The following is an 18,422-nucleotide window of genomic DNA, read 5'->3' on the forward strand; positions in this document are numbered from 1 at the left end:
TGAAATACCAGATTCTTTGATATATATATTGCTGCTGAGTTATCACAGTAAATAACTACTAGTTCTTTGCATTTTACATTGATATCCTTCAACATTTGCTTGATCCATAATGCCTAAGTGCAATTAGTTGCTACTGTAACATATTCTGCTTCTAGTGTAGATAATGATGTACAAGTCTGCTTCTTGCTGATCCATGAAATTAATCTTTTTCCAAGAAAGAATGCACCTCTAGTGGTACTCTTTTTGTCATCCACATCTCCTGCCCAATTTGCATCTGTATATGCATATAAATCAAAATTGTCATCCTTAGGATACCATAGACCAAGATTTGATTTGCCTTGCAGGTACCAAAAAATCCATTTTATTGTAGTTTCATGATTTTCTTTAGGATTGCTTTGAAATCTTGAAATAATACACACTGCATTCATTATATCAGGTCTGGTTTGTGTCAAATATAGTAACCCTCCAAACATAGATTGGTACCTTATCGGATTTATAGGAGTTGAATAATCCTTTGATGTCAATTTATCAGTTTTAGTCATAGGAGTGCTTACCAGTTTGGAGTTTTCCATTCCAAATTTCTTCAAAATTTCCTTCAAGTATTTTGTTTGACAAAATATACCTTTATCTATTTGAGAAATATGCAAACCTAGAAATTTTTTAATCTCTCCAATCATAGACATTTCAAATTCTTCCTACATCTTATTAGCAAAATCTTTGCATATCTCTTCTTCACCTCCAAAAATGACATCATTCACAAATACTTCAATAACCAAAATGTCATCATTGGTAATTTTGTAATACAAATTACTGCCAGCATTACCTTTTGTGTATCCAAGCTTTAGAAGATATTTATCTAGTCTAGCATACCAAGCTCTAGGAGCTTGCTTCAATCCATATAAAGCTTTTCTTAATATGAAAATCCATTAGGTTTCTCAATGTAAACTTCTTCGTTAAGATCTCTATTAAAAAATACACATTTTACATGCATCTGATAAACCTTATAGTTCTTGTTAGCTGCAAATGCAAGAAATAGTCTTACCACTTCAATTCTGGCTACCGATGCAGAGGTTTCATTATAATCAATTCCTTCTTTCTGAGAATAACCTTTACAAACTAATCTTCCTTTGTTTCTGATTACTTCAGCATCTTCATTAATTTTATTTCTAAATAGACATTTAGTTCCAATTAAATTTTTGTCTTTAGCTCGGGGAACTAATGTTCAAGTATTATTCTTTTCAATCTGTTCTAAATCATCTTCTATTGCTTTTATCCAATGTTTATCTTCACATGCTTCAATAACTAATGTTGGTTCAGCTTGAGAAATTAAACATACCTCTTCATTTGCCAATCTTCCTCTAATCATAAACCTTGATATTTATTTCCAATTATCTTATTTTCTGAATGATTCAATCTTACATATGTAGATTTATTCTGATTTCCATTCACAGGTTGTTGGTCTTCAGTCACAGTTGAGTTCTTTGATGATGCTGGTGTGACTGGTTCTTCATTTTGTTTTGCTGCAATCCATGTCGGTTCATTTACAATCATTTCTACTATTAGTTTAGAACCTATAGATCTTGATTCTCCTCTAAAATGTTCATTTATCTTCACATTAGTACTTTCAATGATTTTCTGCAATCTTTTATTATAACATCTATATGTTTTGCTTCTAGTTGAATAACCAAGAAATATTCGTTCATCACTTCTACGATCAAATTTTCCAATAGACTCATCTCTCCTACTATAGCATTTTCTTCCAAATATTCTGAAATATTTAAGAGTAGGAATATGATGGAAGCATAGTTCATAAGGGGTCTTACTGGTTTCACCTTTGATGTGAACTCTATTGAAAGTATAGACCGTTGTATTTACTACTTCTCTCCAGTACATATCAGGTAGATTTTCTTCAATCATCATGGTTCTTGCTGCATCCAGTATAGTTTTGTTCTTTCTTTCCACAACTCCATTCTTCTGGTGTGTCTAGGGTGCTGATAGTTGTCTTTTGATTCCATTCTCTTCACAGTATGCATTGAATTCCCTAGATGTAAATTATTCTCCTTGATCAGATCTCAAACATTCAATTTTCTTGTCGGTTCCATTCTTTACCATTGCCTTATATATCTTGAATCTCCAAAAATCTTCTAATTTCTCCCTGAGAAAAGTACCCCAAAAAATTCTATAATAATCATCAATTATTAGCATAAAGTATCTATCACCCTAAGGACTCCTTGTCCTTATTGGACCACATAAATCAGTGTGAATTAAATTAAGAATACTATTGGATTTCTCAAATATGCTCTTAAATGTTGTTCTAACTTGCTTTCCCATTTGACATTCCTTACATACCGGATTATGAGGTTTCACAATCTTAGCTAAATCCCTTACTGCCTTGGTTGAACTGATCTTTACAATGCAATCAAAATTCACATGATAGAGTCTTTTATGCCATAACTAACTTTCATCAATCTGAGCAATCAAACATGTCTTATCACTGGTATTCAAATGAAAGATATTACCTTTAGTCTGATTACCAATTACAATCTCCAATCTAGTTCAATGTATGATTTTACATTTTCCATTTTTGAATTGTAATTGAAATCCTTTTTCCACTAACTAACCAACACTCAAAATATTATTCTTTAAACCTTGAACATAATAAACATTGTCAGTATTTTGCTTACCATCCAAAGATATAGTGCCTCTTCCTTTGTTTTTATCACCAATCATATGATGTGAGCATCCACTATCAATGATCCATTCATCCTTTTCTTCAATTTTTGTTGCTAATGCTTTCTCTACTCATTTGACAATAGGTGTTGGTTGCTCTTCCTTTATTGCAACAAATGCCCATCCACTATCTACTGGATCTTCATCAAAATCATCTGTCACACCTTCATCTGCGTAGTAACATGACTTATCTCTATTTTTCTTATATATGTATCTTTGATATTCAAGGTTAGGTTTATATGTTCTCTTTGTCTCCTCTCCTAGTCTTGAATGTCTATCAGGACACCTAGACACCATATGACCAACTTTATTGCAATTAAAACATTTAAAAGGTGCTTTACCTTCATACTTTCTTCCTGTTGGACCTTTAGGCATCTTCCTTGCAATTAGTGCTTCAAGTTATTCAAGTTCTTCATTTTCTCTTCTAATATCTTTAAGTTCTTTTGCATAAAGTTCTTTCCAATCAGATTTTTTAGATGATGAAGATGACGATGCTAATGCTTTAAAGGCTGTATTAGTCTTGACTGTAGCAACAAGGCCAAACTCTTCAAGATCAAATGCTGAAAGTTTTCCAACCAAAGTATCTCTAGATACTGATGTATTAGACATTATTCTCAACTCATTAATAGCTATCACTTTCATTTTGTAAGCCAATACCAAAGCTCTTAAAACTTTAGAAACAATTTCATCTACACTTAAAGATCCTCCACAAAATTGTATTCCTAAAACAATTTCATTAACTCTATTCATAAATGCAGAAATTCTTTCATCCTCTTCCATTTTTAGATTTTTATACCTAACCCGGTAACATTCCATTTTTGCAATTTTGACAGTGGAATATCCTTCATTAAATGTTTCTAGTTTATCCCAAATAGCTTTTTTTGTAGATCTGTCTGATAATCCCATGATTTGTTGATTTGATAATTCACTTAGAAGTGCTTCTCTTGCTTTGCAATCATTCTCCAAGTCTTTAGCCAAGATTGGTGGATTAGGGTTATTCTGATTAGGAGTAACATAGCCATTCTTTGTAACATCCCATATATCTCTTCCAATGCAATTCAGATGTGCCTCCATTCTAATCTTCCATATACCATAGTTAGTTCCACCAAGTTTGGGACTGTCCTTCCTGAAGATATTTGCTGCCATAGGATCTCCAAAAGCTATTAGGCTTACAGTAAAAGAGGACTAGGCTTTGATACCAATTGTTAGGAACTGGGAAGGACAACTAAGAGGGGGGGGGGTGAATCAGTTATCAATAAATTGCAACCCAAAACAAATTATTCCAACTTAAAACTTCATGCTAGTAAAATAGATTAACAGTTATATTAATACTGGTACAACTTAATGCATGAAACAGAAAGGAAAACAACATCCACAATACATGAAATGGATATTTTGATGTGGAAACCTTGTAAGGGGAAAAACCACAATGGGAAACCTTACCCACAATTAGATTATACTACTGCAGATAGTAAGTGAATACAATAATGGGGTTTTCACATGCAAAAAGACCAACCACTTAGAGCTCACTACTCAATCACAAAATACGAGTCACACTGGCTACACAATTGGATGGTTAAATCCAATAATCAATGTACTGCTTAAATATAGCATCTTCAATGCTAGATTTGGTACTAGTTTAAGTGCTGAGCATGAGGACAAAACACCTTCATAACCTTTAACAACCTTCGTTCAACCTTCATATGATATCTACATGATTCACACAAGGATCTACTTATTTTCTTTCTTCACAATGATCTCAATATGTACGCATACCTCTTGCAAATAAGATCTTACAATTATCTATACAAAACCTAAGACCTCATCATTAGGCCGACTCCTAAAAGATATTACATTTAAATCAATTACAAAATAATTCTTGGTGAAATACAATATGTCAGCCTCAATACATTTACACATTATCCAATCAATAAATCATTTTCAAATCGTGTTGTGCAGATCTGGAACATGATATCATATGCTGGTTCATAACTTGGACCTATCTGCCAGTTAAGGCAAATATGTGAACCTGATCAGTCCAATATGCAAAACGCCAAATGTAAACATCTAATACATGTCTTCGACATAACCAAATGATCTCCAGATGATAACAAGTCATCATCAACTTCCCGAGCTACTAGTGAAACATATACTGGTACCTGTGCATAAGCCAATATTCAAACCGGGACCATAATGTGTCGGTTCAACAACAAACCAATATAACCAGAGTGCCAAATCAACAATGTAGACCTCCAGAAAGATAAGTGTTGACATCAATGACAAGATGAATGCAACACATGACAAAGTCATCCATAATACCACCAATATTTACACATAATATCATCAATTATGGTGCTCAAATATACAATGTAGGACTCCAAAAACAAGCCTACAATATCCCTCAAGTAATCATCCCAATAATTTTGTATCTCAAAGATAGTTTATATCCTACTCCATTGAATCACAAGAAACCAAAACTATAGCAACACAAACATTATCAAGAGAAATAATAAATTTGATATCAAAGGGAGCAGATGATATACAAGGTTCAATAATTGGATTACATGTGAGAAAAATCAATCTTAGGTAATGAAAGTTCTCAATATGAGAATCCACACAAGAAGTCTAATCATCATTGGAAGAAAAAAAGTTTGAAAAGGACAACCAAGATGCATGATAAACCACCCCAATAGCAATGGTATCTCTACTCTCTAATTTTTGAATTATAATAGAATCAAGAGTGAACTCCATAGTCTTCCTTGTTTCACCATGAGCGATTTGATAGATGGAAAGAAAATTGTTTGTCAAGTGAGGTATACACAACATATATTTTAAGTTTTTCAACTTTAATATCAATATATCTCTTCCCAATTATATTCATATATGTATGATTGCCTATCAAAATAAATGGCATATTACAAGACTCAAATAAAGAGAACATAGACTAAAAAACATGCCATATGATGAGAAGCTCTTCAATCTAGAAGCTATCACCTTGAATCATGATGTATAGTAGCACAAAGAGCTTGTCCTAAAGCTTTTCCCAAAAATGTGACTGTTTTCCTTCTCAAATTATTTTTCTTTGAAAAAAGAAGCCAAAATAGACATTCTTGAAGGAACACTAATTCTATTCTTCTCAATTATATCTTCATTTCATTAGTATCCTTATTGTAACAATGTTATTTTCCATATCCTAGCTTCTTGAAATATGCACAAGTAAGATTCTCCTTAGATAATTTTCCCTTTGTAGAAGATTGATAATTTTTTTGTCAAGGAGAGGAAGATTATTCTCTATCCTTCTATGGTGTTGGCTTTGATTTCTTCTACTTCTTGTTGGAACCCTTCTCATGATTAGGCACCAAAACATGTGACTTGGATGACTTGATTATACCAATTGTGTTTAACTTTTCTTGTCAAGCATCAATGTCTCAATTAATAAATCAAAGGATGGTGTAGAATAGGCACTCCCCAATGTTAATTGATGAGTGTGGAAACTACAAAAGAAAAGTTTCTTATTTAAAAGGAAGCTTTCCCAACAAATTGAAAACCAAATATGTGTCCTTCTCAATGGCACAATCCTTGAGTTATGCTCTTAGGTCATTTGCATTAGCAACATAGTCTTGGATTGTATCAAAGTCTTTGGGGTCCAAATTTAGGAGATCACTTCCAAGTGCGTATCCTCTTATATAAACAACTTGACAATACAATTGACCAAGTTTATCTCAAGATTTCTTAATTGTCTTACAGTTCTCAATATAAAAGATAAGATAAATTTATATATATTTTCTCAAGACTCGAAGATCCATAGAAATATTAATGATCATATTAGCAGATCAACATTAGGATTTGAGGGTTCTAAAATTAATCTATCAACATAATAATTTAAACCTTTTTCCATTAGTTTACCCCATGCTTTAGCTTTCCAAGTTATATAATTATGTGCTGTTAAAAGAGGAAATTTAGGACAATACAAAATTTTAAATCAAAAGGACACAAAAGGAAATGAGCACAAGGACACAATACAGCCCTAAAATTCACTCAATCAAAGAACCCTCCCTCCCCCCACCCCACAAAATTATGATTTGGAAATGTATACTTTGTAAATTTATACTTAGTGCTTGTAAAATGGCTACTTACAAATAAGGAAAAGTGGACTTTTGATTTCATTAAATTTACAACCACCTCAATAAGGATGTATCAAAATCACTAATGCAGAAGACCAAAAAGGAATGTAAGCATTACAATTGAAAAAAAAAGGTCAAATAAATTTATGTTCTAAAAGTAAAATTTCTAATCACAGTGACTATAAACTTATAGAAGCACTGTAAAGCACAAAACTATCACACACTTTGAAAAAAAATACACCTCAAAAGGAGTCCATATGAGCCTGAATGATGCCCCAAAACTTGTAAAAAATAGGGATTTCACAATATATTTTTCTACGAAAATATTAAAAAATCATACAAATCTATGACGAGGATGAAATTCTACCCAAAATGAAAAAAATATTACTTGGAAAAAGGATTTTGGATGACTGAGATACCATTGTTTGAAAAATCACCTATGTAATTAGATGCCTAGAATGCCGCCAAACCTGCAAACTTCAAATGGTTCTAGATTTGGCCTTTGGAGTTAGATTTGGATGAAACAAAATGTAAATCTTGACTTTATCAAACCTTTTGAATTCAATAGTTCCCTCAGATATGACCCAACAAGCTCTTATTTTGACCAACAATAAAAAAAAGCCACAAATCCAAAAGTCCAAAATTGCTCAAAAAACTCTTCAATAACACTCTATTAGCTCTAATACCGTGTAATAATTGCCTATGAAGATAGCTACCCAACATTTAGAGGCCTAATGAAAAGAACACAAACAAGAGAGAAAGAACAAGACAAGAATAAACTATGTTCTCATCAATGTATATAGGAGACCCTAGGTTATATAGCCAAGGTGAGTACAAAGGAGAGAATCATAAATTTACAAGTGTCATTATCTCATGACATAATAACACTACTAAAGTTTGAGCACTTATCGAAAGTGGAAAAGTGCAACCACTATAAGTGGATATGATAAAGAAATAACATGATAAGTCCACCTAAAGTGGAAATGCTTCAGTTACTCCTAGGAAATCCCCTAAGTAAGCTTAAATAAAGTGTAATTAGGACCTAGGTGATAAATAACCAAGGTAGAGTGCCTTAATTACACCAACAAAGATCAATACTATTAGGAATCTTAAATAATTGGTAGCTCATTCCAAGTGGACTCTTTATAGATGTTTCCTTTTTATGGCAAAAGTGATGGACAATTTGTTATGACTCAACCACATGTATTTGAAATTTGAGGTTAGGAACACTTAGTTTGCAAGTTAAAAAAGTTTTTCTATATGACTTCAAGAAAGATATGGAAGCCTAATATGTTAATATTGTTGGATATTTAGAAATTCATGGCATCCATCATAGTCCTCATTATTTAAAATTGTATTCGAAGTAATTTGGTGAAGGTGATATAACTATTATTGTGTTGATTATATTATCATCATAGAACATAACATGAATGAAATTAATGAATAAGGTTAAATTTGAAAGATACATTTGAGATGAAAGAATTATTTCTCTATATTACTTTCTTAGTGTCTAGGTATAGTAGAAAGATGATGGAATTTATCTCTCTCAAATAAGGTATTCTTTATAATTGTTGACTAGTTCTAGGATGAAAAATCATATCATTAGTTCTCATTTAGTTACTCCATGATTGAAATTGACTAAGGACATGGACAGTGAACATATTGATCCTACTTTATACAAGCAATCGCTTACTACCCTTGTATACTTTAGTCACACTTGACTAGATATTTCTCTTATAGTACATTTGTTTTCAAGGTTTCTGATTTCTCCTTCAGTTCCATATTATATAGTAGAAAAAAAAAATTAATATATAAACAAGATAATTTGACTATGGATATTAATATTATTCTCTTAGAGAACTAATCCTTGCAATATATTTTGATTTAGATCATATGTTGTGTAGATGACTAAAAATATACCATTAGTTTTAGCTCCATTTTATGCATAGTATGATGTAATCTAATATTTCTTTATCAACTACATAGGCTATGAATATAATAGTGAACGAGGAAGCTAAAGAAATAACTTCTTATGGGCTATTCTTTAATACTCAAATAATATTGAACATGGTCTTGTTTACTTCATTGTGGTAATCAAAGTGTTATCTAAGAATTGAATACTTCTTGCTAGAACAAAGCATATAGAGATCTATCACCACTATATCAGTGATTGCATCCAATAATAGGTGATTCATCTTTAGTATTGTAGCACATAAGACTAGATAGCTGATCTTTTCACCAAGGCTTTATGTGAGGCTAGGTTTGTATATCTTAGAGTCTTTTATAAATATGAGAAGTGAAATGAATATTTGATATCTACCATTATATTAGTGAATAAATTATTATAAATGATCACCTAACAAGACTTTGTGCTAGAAGCGTTATCACAGCTAGTGATCCTTTCTTGCAAATATCAGCCCACCAAACTGCGTCAAAATATTTCTAGAAGGGAAATGTATCATGTAAGTCCAGTCGTCTGTGCCGGTCGAGATACGGATATGTAGCGATAAACGCGAATACAGAATCTTTTCTATATTTTGATGAAAACGACTTCCATTAACAACTGGAATTTGGACCCACACGTTTAATGGTCAATTTGATAAAAGAAAAAAATTATAGTAATAAAGCTGTTTGGATAGATAAAATTTTCATCTAATTAAATTTTTCAGAATTTATAAAAATAAATAAATAAGAGAAACGATTTTTTTAGTAAGGTAGTAAAAAATAATTTATTTAGATTAAAAAATGGGCTTCATTAACTTTTTGGTATGGATTGAATGTAAAATTGTTATTGACCATTTGGTGTTGAGATCATAATTAATAATAGCAATTATGTAATCTCATTAATATCCATGAACATTGTTAAAGGTTAAAACAAACTTTGTATAACTCCAAGAAAATATTAAAGACGAAAATGAAATCAATATGACATCAAATTATTTGCAAGTGTTTCTAGTCAATGCCTCTTAGTGCTATGAAACTTTTTTCCTATTAAAATATATTTAAATAAATAATTTATTTTTTTTTTGGCAAAAGTGGATGGAGCCACCAATACATATATTTATATTATTAAATAAATAAATTTTGTGAAGGCAATAATATCTAATAAATCCAATTGAAAATAAGAAGATGCAAAACAAAAAAGAATGAGTTATAAGATTTAACAGGGGTTATAAAATCCTATTATATTAGAGTGAATTTTTATCATAAAATTCTAAAAAAAAATATTAAAATATAATTTATGAATTCTTGTGATAGTTGGAACCTCCCAAGTTAGTCTATTGTTGAAATACATAAAGTAAAATAAAAAAGATATAAGAATTTTTCTTGGATCACTCAAGGAAGGATAATTGGTTTGACAAGTTCTGAACATTGGAGACAGGACACATAGAGTTTACCAAGTACAGTTGGAATTATCCTACATAGAGTTGTTTCTTGTAGGAACATGTATTTTGTTTTGTTCTAAATATGAACTACTCATGAAATGATCATAGGATAAGAAGCTAAACCATTAATTTCATCCTAAAGTGAGATATTATATCTAGATTTTTAAATCAAATATGTTTCCCTAAGATATTATTTGTGTTAAATAAATAATATTTTAATGTTATTTATTAGATATTTTTTATTTTCAAGAGAATTTAACTAACTATTTTGAATATATTAAGCCAAGAGAGGCTCAAACTTTTACATGATTGCAAAACTAGCAAGCAACAAAAACCAAGGGGTCACGAGGGGTGAGGGACCAAGACCCAAATTCCTACTGCCAAAAAGGAAAATAAACCAATGGGAATTCAACAAAACTAATAAAAACCAAAAAGAAAACTAGCAGAACCAACATACCGAAAAAAGAAAAAAACCAAGACACATCCCCATGGAAGGCACAAATCGATGGCCAACCTAGTGGGGGAAAACACCAACTTCCTATCCTAGCAGATTTCTTTTCCTTTTTTTGAGAAAGAGATTTTCCTATTAAAACCTTTTTAAGAGGAGATGATCAAGAAATCCAAGGTTGCCTTCACCTTAGACACAGATGCCTCTAGCCCTATGGTAGTGGAGGACTCCAAATGGCACCACATTTTTTCTCGCCTCTTTGTGATTTCATCTTTAATGTATTGGAGAGCAATGAAGTTCTTCTCAATCATCTCCATGTTTTGTGCAAACATATTTTCTATTTTCCTTTTCATGAAGTCTTGATTATCATGTAGTGACTCAACGACTTCCACCAAATCCTTCGTGTGATTACCTTGGTTTATTTTCTCATTGAGCTCCTTCACTATCCTCTCCAAACCTTCCAAATTTTCACCCATTACAACAAATTTATATATTTCCATCCAAGCACCTTGGTCATTATCATCCATATCGCAACTCGATGATCTAGCATCCGCTTTAGCAAGGACTTTGATTTTATTGATTTTCTTCTTTGCCACCTCAAATTGTCCCAAAATCCAATAAATGGCAAGTAAATTCTTATTGAACCCCTCATAGAGTTATTCACTTTTCTTGCAAGGAGGAGAAATTCCTCCTTAATCAAAGGATTCATATGACAAGAATGAGAGGAGCCAGTGGGAAAAGGGGAGGGATGGGTAGCAGTGTTCCTCACAAAGTTTTCAAGGGTCAATTTAGACCTAGTAGACCAAAAAGAAGTCATTGGCTTCGAATCTTGTCCAAGAATTATAGACTTTTTAATAGAGAATTCACCAATAGGGGGTTAGTGTTTTTATTTCTTTATCTAGTATTCCTATAAGGGTTAACCTAAGTGGGATTCTTCTAGGGCTTCAGAGTTGTTGTAGAATCAATCGGGTTGACTAATAACTCAAAGCACAAGCCCAAGCTAGAAGGATTAAAGGCATGGCTACTAGTTGGGGTTAAACCTAGGTGAAAATTATAAAGGCATAGAATGAGACCTTGTTGCAAGGGGAGGGTACCTTTAGATTTTTCCACCACAGTATACTAAGAAATGGATGAGAACATCTAAAATGGAAAGTTCATCTTGATGGCATATCTTAAATTATTAATTATGGGAAATACTTGGGAGTGGAAGCGCTTAAATGACCCATCCAGGGTGAAAAATTGCATCAAGAGAAATGCCACCTCTTTTTAGATTCTCGACAGGTCATCCATTTAGAACCCACTTTCGAGGTAGGTGACATTCTCACTTAGGCATCAAAATCTTTAGAAGGCCTCCTTATGGTTGCCCTCTAGATTTTTTGGGAAGGATTCCCCTTCCACAACCAATCTAGTGCCAACCACAATAGTATTTATTGATGCTATGAAACTCACGTTCCCAACCTAGACTTCTCCATCCATCCTCCAAAGATTGGAAACATTGCTCCAATAATGAGGGATAAAAGACCTTTGTGCCTTCCACATAGTTAGTGGGATTACCCTCAGCTACTTTCTCCTAGTTCTCCTAGAGAGCCTCATTCTCTTTGAGTTTATCACAACTATCAAGATTTTTTTTTATTAAATCACCTCCCTTAGTTACTATAGAAAAACTAGAGCTAAGGATTGACGCTGGATTACATAGACGCTGGATTACACAAACTAGGATTAGAAAAAGAACAATTAAAGGTGGTATTAAAAATTTCACTTTTCCTTCCGTTAAAATTGAAATTCCACTTTATAAAATGATCAATGTGCATCGTGGATACGATACAAATGGAAAAAGAAATTTTCAAATCTTTAGGACATTGATTATTATATTCTCATTAATCAGGGTACAAATATCTATGGCAATTCATGTTGATCCATCATAATTTTAATCCCTTTGGAGAAAAGACCGAGGTTGACTAACCTATCTTTCTTTGAACAACTTCAAAAGGACTATTTAGAAATATTTAACGGGCATGGTATGAAACTATCATATGGTTGTGACACTTTTCTTGAGTTTTATCATCGCATCATATAAATCAGGAATATTTTCACTACAAAGAATTTGAATCATGATGGAAATTTTAGTATTCAATTCCTTAAGAAAAATATAGAAATGTAAATCTTGTGGGTGGTAAATTTTTTTACAAGAAACTCTTCTAAGTATTATTAATTCCAAAAATAAAATCATGTATGTATTAAATGTGAGAATTTTTATTTTATAGGAAATTATTTAGATAGAATATTTATCTGTAGTACGTTTGAATCAATTGAAAACAATATCTCCAATTTGATCATATCTTGTAATAGAGTTATGTCGTGATATTATATACCATTAGCATGCCTTGTTTTTGAGAGGGAAAGTAAGTAACAAAAGAGCCACATTTTGATTTGTCATCTGATGAATATTGTATGGATTTTAATTATCACTAATATGATCTAAAAGAGACATACCTGCATATCTATAAAAATGAGGAAATGGTTTTAATACTACTTCTAGAACTCGAATTCTCGTGTTTCAATGGAATGCTAGTATACCATGGTGAGAATGGTAAATTTAATTCTAGAATATTTAGATGCACATAAATATTAGTCACCATAATGGTCTACATGATTAAGGATTTGAGATAAGATCATCAATGGGATTACAAATAGAAGAGGAATGCGTCTATGGGCTAGTATATTTTATATTATCAACTAAAACCAAATAATATAGAACAAAGATCAAACAAGGGATAAATACAAGTCAATGTTTGCATCCCATTAGGCATATCAAGAATTGCTGATTTTTAATTTTGCACTTTCATACACACTATATAATTATGGGACATCGCATGAGTATGTGACTTCACTACTTATGTAGCACCTAGAATTTTAAGAATTGACTTCTCGTATATTTTTGAATAAATTTATTAATAAATAAAGAAAAAAAGGGAAGAATTTTCCTAAAAATATAACTAAACTCTAAGGTGATTTTTGAAGACAGTTATTGAGAGTAAAATATATTTATATATTATTTATAATAATTGAATACTCCATTGAAAAATCACACTACACGAAACTAGATATTAATACAGAAAATATAAAAGAAAAACAATGCACATCCAATTTATTCAATAAAATAGAATTACACTCATAAATTACAATGATAAAACCACATGGGCTTACCTAACTACGAAGAAAATTTCATAAATTACAATATCTACCTCACTACAAAGAAACTCAACTTCTCATTCAACGAAGCACTAGGGGGAACCTAATTAGTCTTCACCACTGAAAGTAAGTTGAGTATTTTTTGAAGGGAAATGTATCGCGTAAGTCCAGTCGTCTGTGCCGGTCGAGAGACAGACATGTAGTGAATCACGATAAACACGAATACAGAATCTTTTCTATATTTTGATGAAAACGACTTCCATTAACAACTGGAATTTGGACCCACACGTTTAATGGTCAATTTGATAAAAGAAAAAAATTATAGTAACAAAGCTGTTTGAATAGATAAAATTTAATATCTAAATTTTTAATTAGATGAAAATTTTATTTTCAGAATTTATAAAAATAAATAAATAAGAGAAATAATTTTTTATAGTAAGGAAGTAAAAAATAATTAGAATTGAAAATAATGTATTATATTATTTTCTTTAAAACTTGTTAAAATAAAGTATATTATGTGTGGAGCTTTTAATTTAAAATTTTCATTTTTTTAATACTAATGTACTTTCGAGTGTGTGTTTAATTTGAAATTCATTTCTTCCTAAAATTTGAAAGCTTATTTCATGAAAGAGCAAATGGTTTCTCTGGTAGAAAATCTCACTAGCTATAAGAAAGTTCTAAGTTTTGATGTCAACCAATTCAATATTGAAATTAATGTGCTTGTAATTTAGAGTAGAAACAAATACAATCTTTATTAAAAAATAGTAAAAATATTTAAAAGGACTAGATTAACTTATGAATGAACATCAATTTATTTAATTTTTAGATTAAAAAATGGGCTTCATTAATTACTTCTTGGTATGGATTGAGTGTAAAATTGTTATTGACCATTTGGTGTTGAGATCATAATTAATAATAGCAATTATGTAATCTCACTAATATCCATGAGCATTGTTAAAGGTAAAAACAAACTTTGTACAACTTCAAGAAAATATTAAAGATGAAAACAAATTTAATATGACATCAAATTATTTGGAAGTGTTTCCATTCAATGCCTGTTAGTGCTATGAAACTTTTTTCCCATTAAAATATATTTAAATAAATAAATTTTGTGAAGGAAATGATATGTAATAAATCCAATAGAAGATAAGAAGATGCAAAAGAAAAAGAAAAAAGAATTAGTTATAAGATTTAACGGAGGTTATAAAATCTTATTATATTAGAGTGAATTTTTATCATAAAATTATAAAAGAAATATTAAAATATTTTTTTATGAATTGTTGTGATAGTTGGAACCTCCGAAGTTAGTCTATTGATGAAATACATAAACTAAAATTGAAAAGATTTAAGAATTTTTCTTGGATCACTCAAGGAAGGATAATTGGTTTGGCAAGTTGTGAACATTGGACAAGGGACACATAGAGTTTGAGGTACCAAGTACAATTGGAATTATCCTACATAGAGTTATTTCTTATGGGAACATATATTTTGTTTTGTTCTAAATATGAACTACTCCTGAAATGATCATAGGCTAAGAAGCTAAACCATTAATTTCATCCTAAAGTGAGATATTATTTCTAGATTTTTAAAACAAATATGTTTCCCTAAGATAATATTTGTGTTAAATAAATAGTATTTTAATGTTATAGTTTAGCTATTTTTTATTTTTAAGAGAATTTAACTAACTATTTTGAATACACTAAACCAGGAGAGGCTTGAACCTTTACATGATTGCAAAACTAGCAAGCAACAAAAACCAAGGGCTCATGAGGGGTGAGGGACCAAGACCCAAATTCCTACAGCCAAAGAGGAAAACAAACCAATAGTCATTCAACAAAACTAACAAAAACCAAAAGGAAAACTAGCAGAACCAACATACTGAAAAAATAGAATAAGACACATCCCCATGAAGGGCACGAATTGATGGCCAACCTAGTGGGGGAAAACACCAACTTACTATCCTAGCAGATTTCTTTTCCTTTTTTTGAGAAAGATATTTTTATATTAAAACCTTTCTAAGAGGAGATGATCAAGGAATCCAAGGTTGCCTTCACCTTAGACATAGATGCCTCTAGCCCAGTGGTAGTGGAGGACTCCAAATGGCACCACTTTTTTGCTCCCCTCTTTGTGATTTCATCTTTAATGTATTGGAGAGAAATGAAGTTCTTCTCAATCATCTCCATGTTTTGAGAAAACATATTTCTATTTTCCTTTTCATGAAGTCTTGATTATCATGTAGTGCCTCAACCACTTCCACCAAATCCTTCATGTGATTACCTTGGTTCATTTTCTCACTAAGCTCCTTCACTATCCACTCCAAACCTTCAAAATTTTCAACTATTACAACAAATTTATATATTTCCATTCAAGAACCTTGGTCATTATCATCCATATTGCAACTCGATGATCTGGCATCCGCTTTAGCAAGGGCTTCAATTTTATTGATTTTCTTCTTTGCCACCTCAAATTGTCCCAAAATCCAATAACTGGCAAGTTAATTCTTGCAAGGAGAGGAAATTCCTCCTTAATCAATGAATTCATATGAGAATAATGAGGGGAGCTAGGGAAAAAGGGGAGGAGGGGTAGCAGTATTCATCACAAAGTTTTCAAGGGTCCATTTAGACATAGTAGACCAAAAAGAAGTCATTGGCTTTGAATCTTGTCCACGAATTATAGAATTAATAGAGCATTCAACAATAGGGGATCAGGGTTTTTATTTCTTTATATAGTATTCCTAGAAGGGTTAACTTGAGTGAAACTATTCTAGGGCTTCAGAGTTGTTGTAGAATCAATCGGGTTGACTAATAACTCAAAACACAATCCTAAGCTAGAAAGATTAATGGCAAGGCCACTAGTTGGGGTTAAACCTAGGTGACAATTATAAAGGCATAGAATGGGACCTTGTTGCAAGGGGAGGGTACCTTTAGATTTGTCCACCACAGTATATTAAGAAATGGATGAGAACATCTAGAATGGAAATTTCATCTTGATGCCATATCTTAAATTATTAATTATGGGAAATAACTACAAGTGGAAGCACTTAAATGACCCATCCAGGGTGAAAACTTTCATCAAGAGAAATGCCACCTCTTTTAAGATTCTCAATAGGTCATCCATTTATAACCCAATTTCGAGGTAGGTGACATTCTCACTCGGGCATCAAAATCTTTAGAAGGCCTCCTTACGGTTGCTCTCTGGATTTTTTGGGAACGATGCCCCTTCCACAACCAATCTAGTGCCAACCACAATAGTATCCATTGATATTGTGAACTTCATGTTCCCCACCTCGACTTCTCCATCCTCCCAAGACAAGGAAAATTGCTCCAATAATGAGGGATAAAAGACCTTCATGCCTTCCACATAGTTATCTCAATTACCCTCAACTAATTTCTCCTAGAGAGCCTCATTCTTTTTTATTTTATAACAACTATCAATAATTTTTTCAATTAAATCACCTCCCATAGTTACTATCGAAAAACTAGAGCTAAGTGTTGGTGTAAATAATTATTCATCTTGGATATTATTACAACTTACTTAAGCTTACTTAGGAAATGCATTTCATAGTAGTTGGGGTATGGGACACTTGTGTGTTTGTGTCACATTGGGATAGTGTGTGTAGGAGATTTTCCACCTTTTATGATGTTGATCTTATCTTGTTGTTACATTCCACCTCATGTGGAATATTATATTGTTTCTCCTACCTACCCTTGTTTCTTATTGAGCCACATGTCATGTTTGTGTGGTCACATATCCACATAGCCTTGCCTATATAAGCAGGCTCATATTCATTGTATGTAACACTTCATGATCCAGTTGATCAGTATTTTCATCTTGATAGAATACAGTTTATTCCTATCATCTATTTTGTTCTCTCTCATTTGTGCTTTCCATTGCCTCTTGATATTAGCAAAATATCACACTAAGGACTAAGGCTGGATTACTTTTTTTTCTATTTGTACTTTCCATTGATATTTGTTCTCTGTCAATTGTGCTTTCCATTTTTACCTTTTTTTCTTTATTTTTTAATAAAGTTTTTTTATGGGCTTTAATAAATTGTTTTTTCTAGATTTTTAAAATCTTTAAAAAAAACAAATATCATTTAATAAGTCAAATTGGGAAGACTTTTTTTCTTGTCACTTCATAGCTGTCTTGTAGTGCTTCCAACAAGCAGTCAAGTGGGGGGGTTGATTTGCTCCTTTATATCTCTTGGCCACATCCCAATCAGAGGCATCTTTTTCTGCAGTATACTATAGGGCTTCTTGGTGGCATCATTTTCATGTTTCCAGATTTGCCTTATCATGTTGTATGCTTTTGCATGAGCAATGTTGTACTCGCACTATCATAAAGTGTTACACGTCTTTGTATCTTGTCATTGTTGACATATTTGATGTAATCCTCTTGTACACATAGATTAGGAATATCTTGTGAGACTTGGTGCATGGCTCCAGCTGAGACCTAGATTGTACACATTTGTGCATGGCTCCCATGAGACTTGGATTGTACTGGTATTTTTGCTATTTTTGAGTATCCAGATGATGCTCA

This window comes from Cryptomeria japonica, chromosome 10, assembly GCF_030272615.1.
Source record: "Cryptomeria japonica chromosome 10, Sugi_1.0, whole genome shotgun sequence".
In the NCBI taxonomy this organism is placed as follows: Eukaryota; Viridiplantae; Streptophyta; class Pinopsida; order Cupressales; family Cupressaceae; genus Cryptomeria; species Cryptomeria japonica.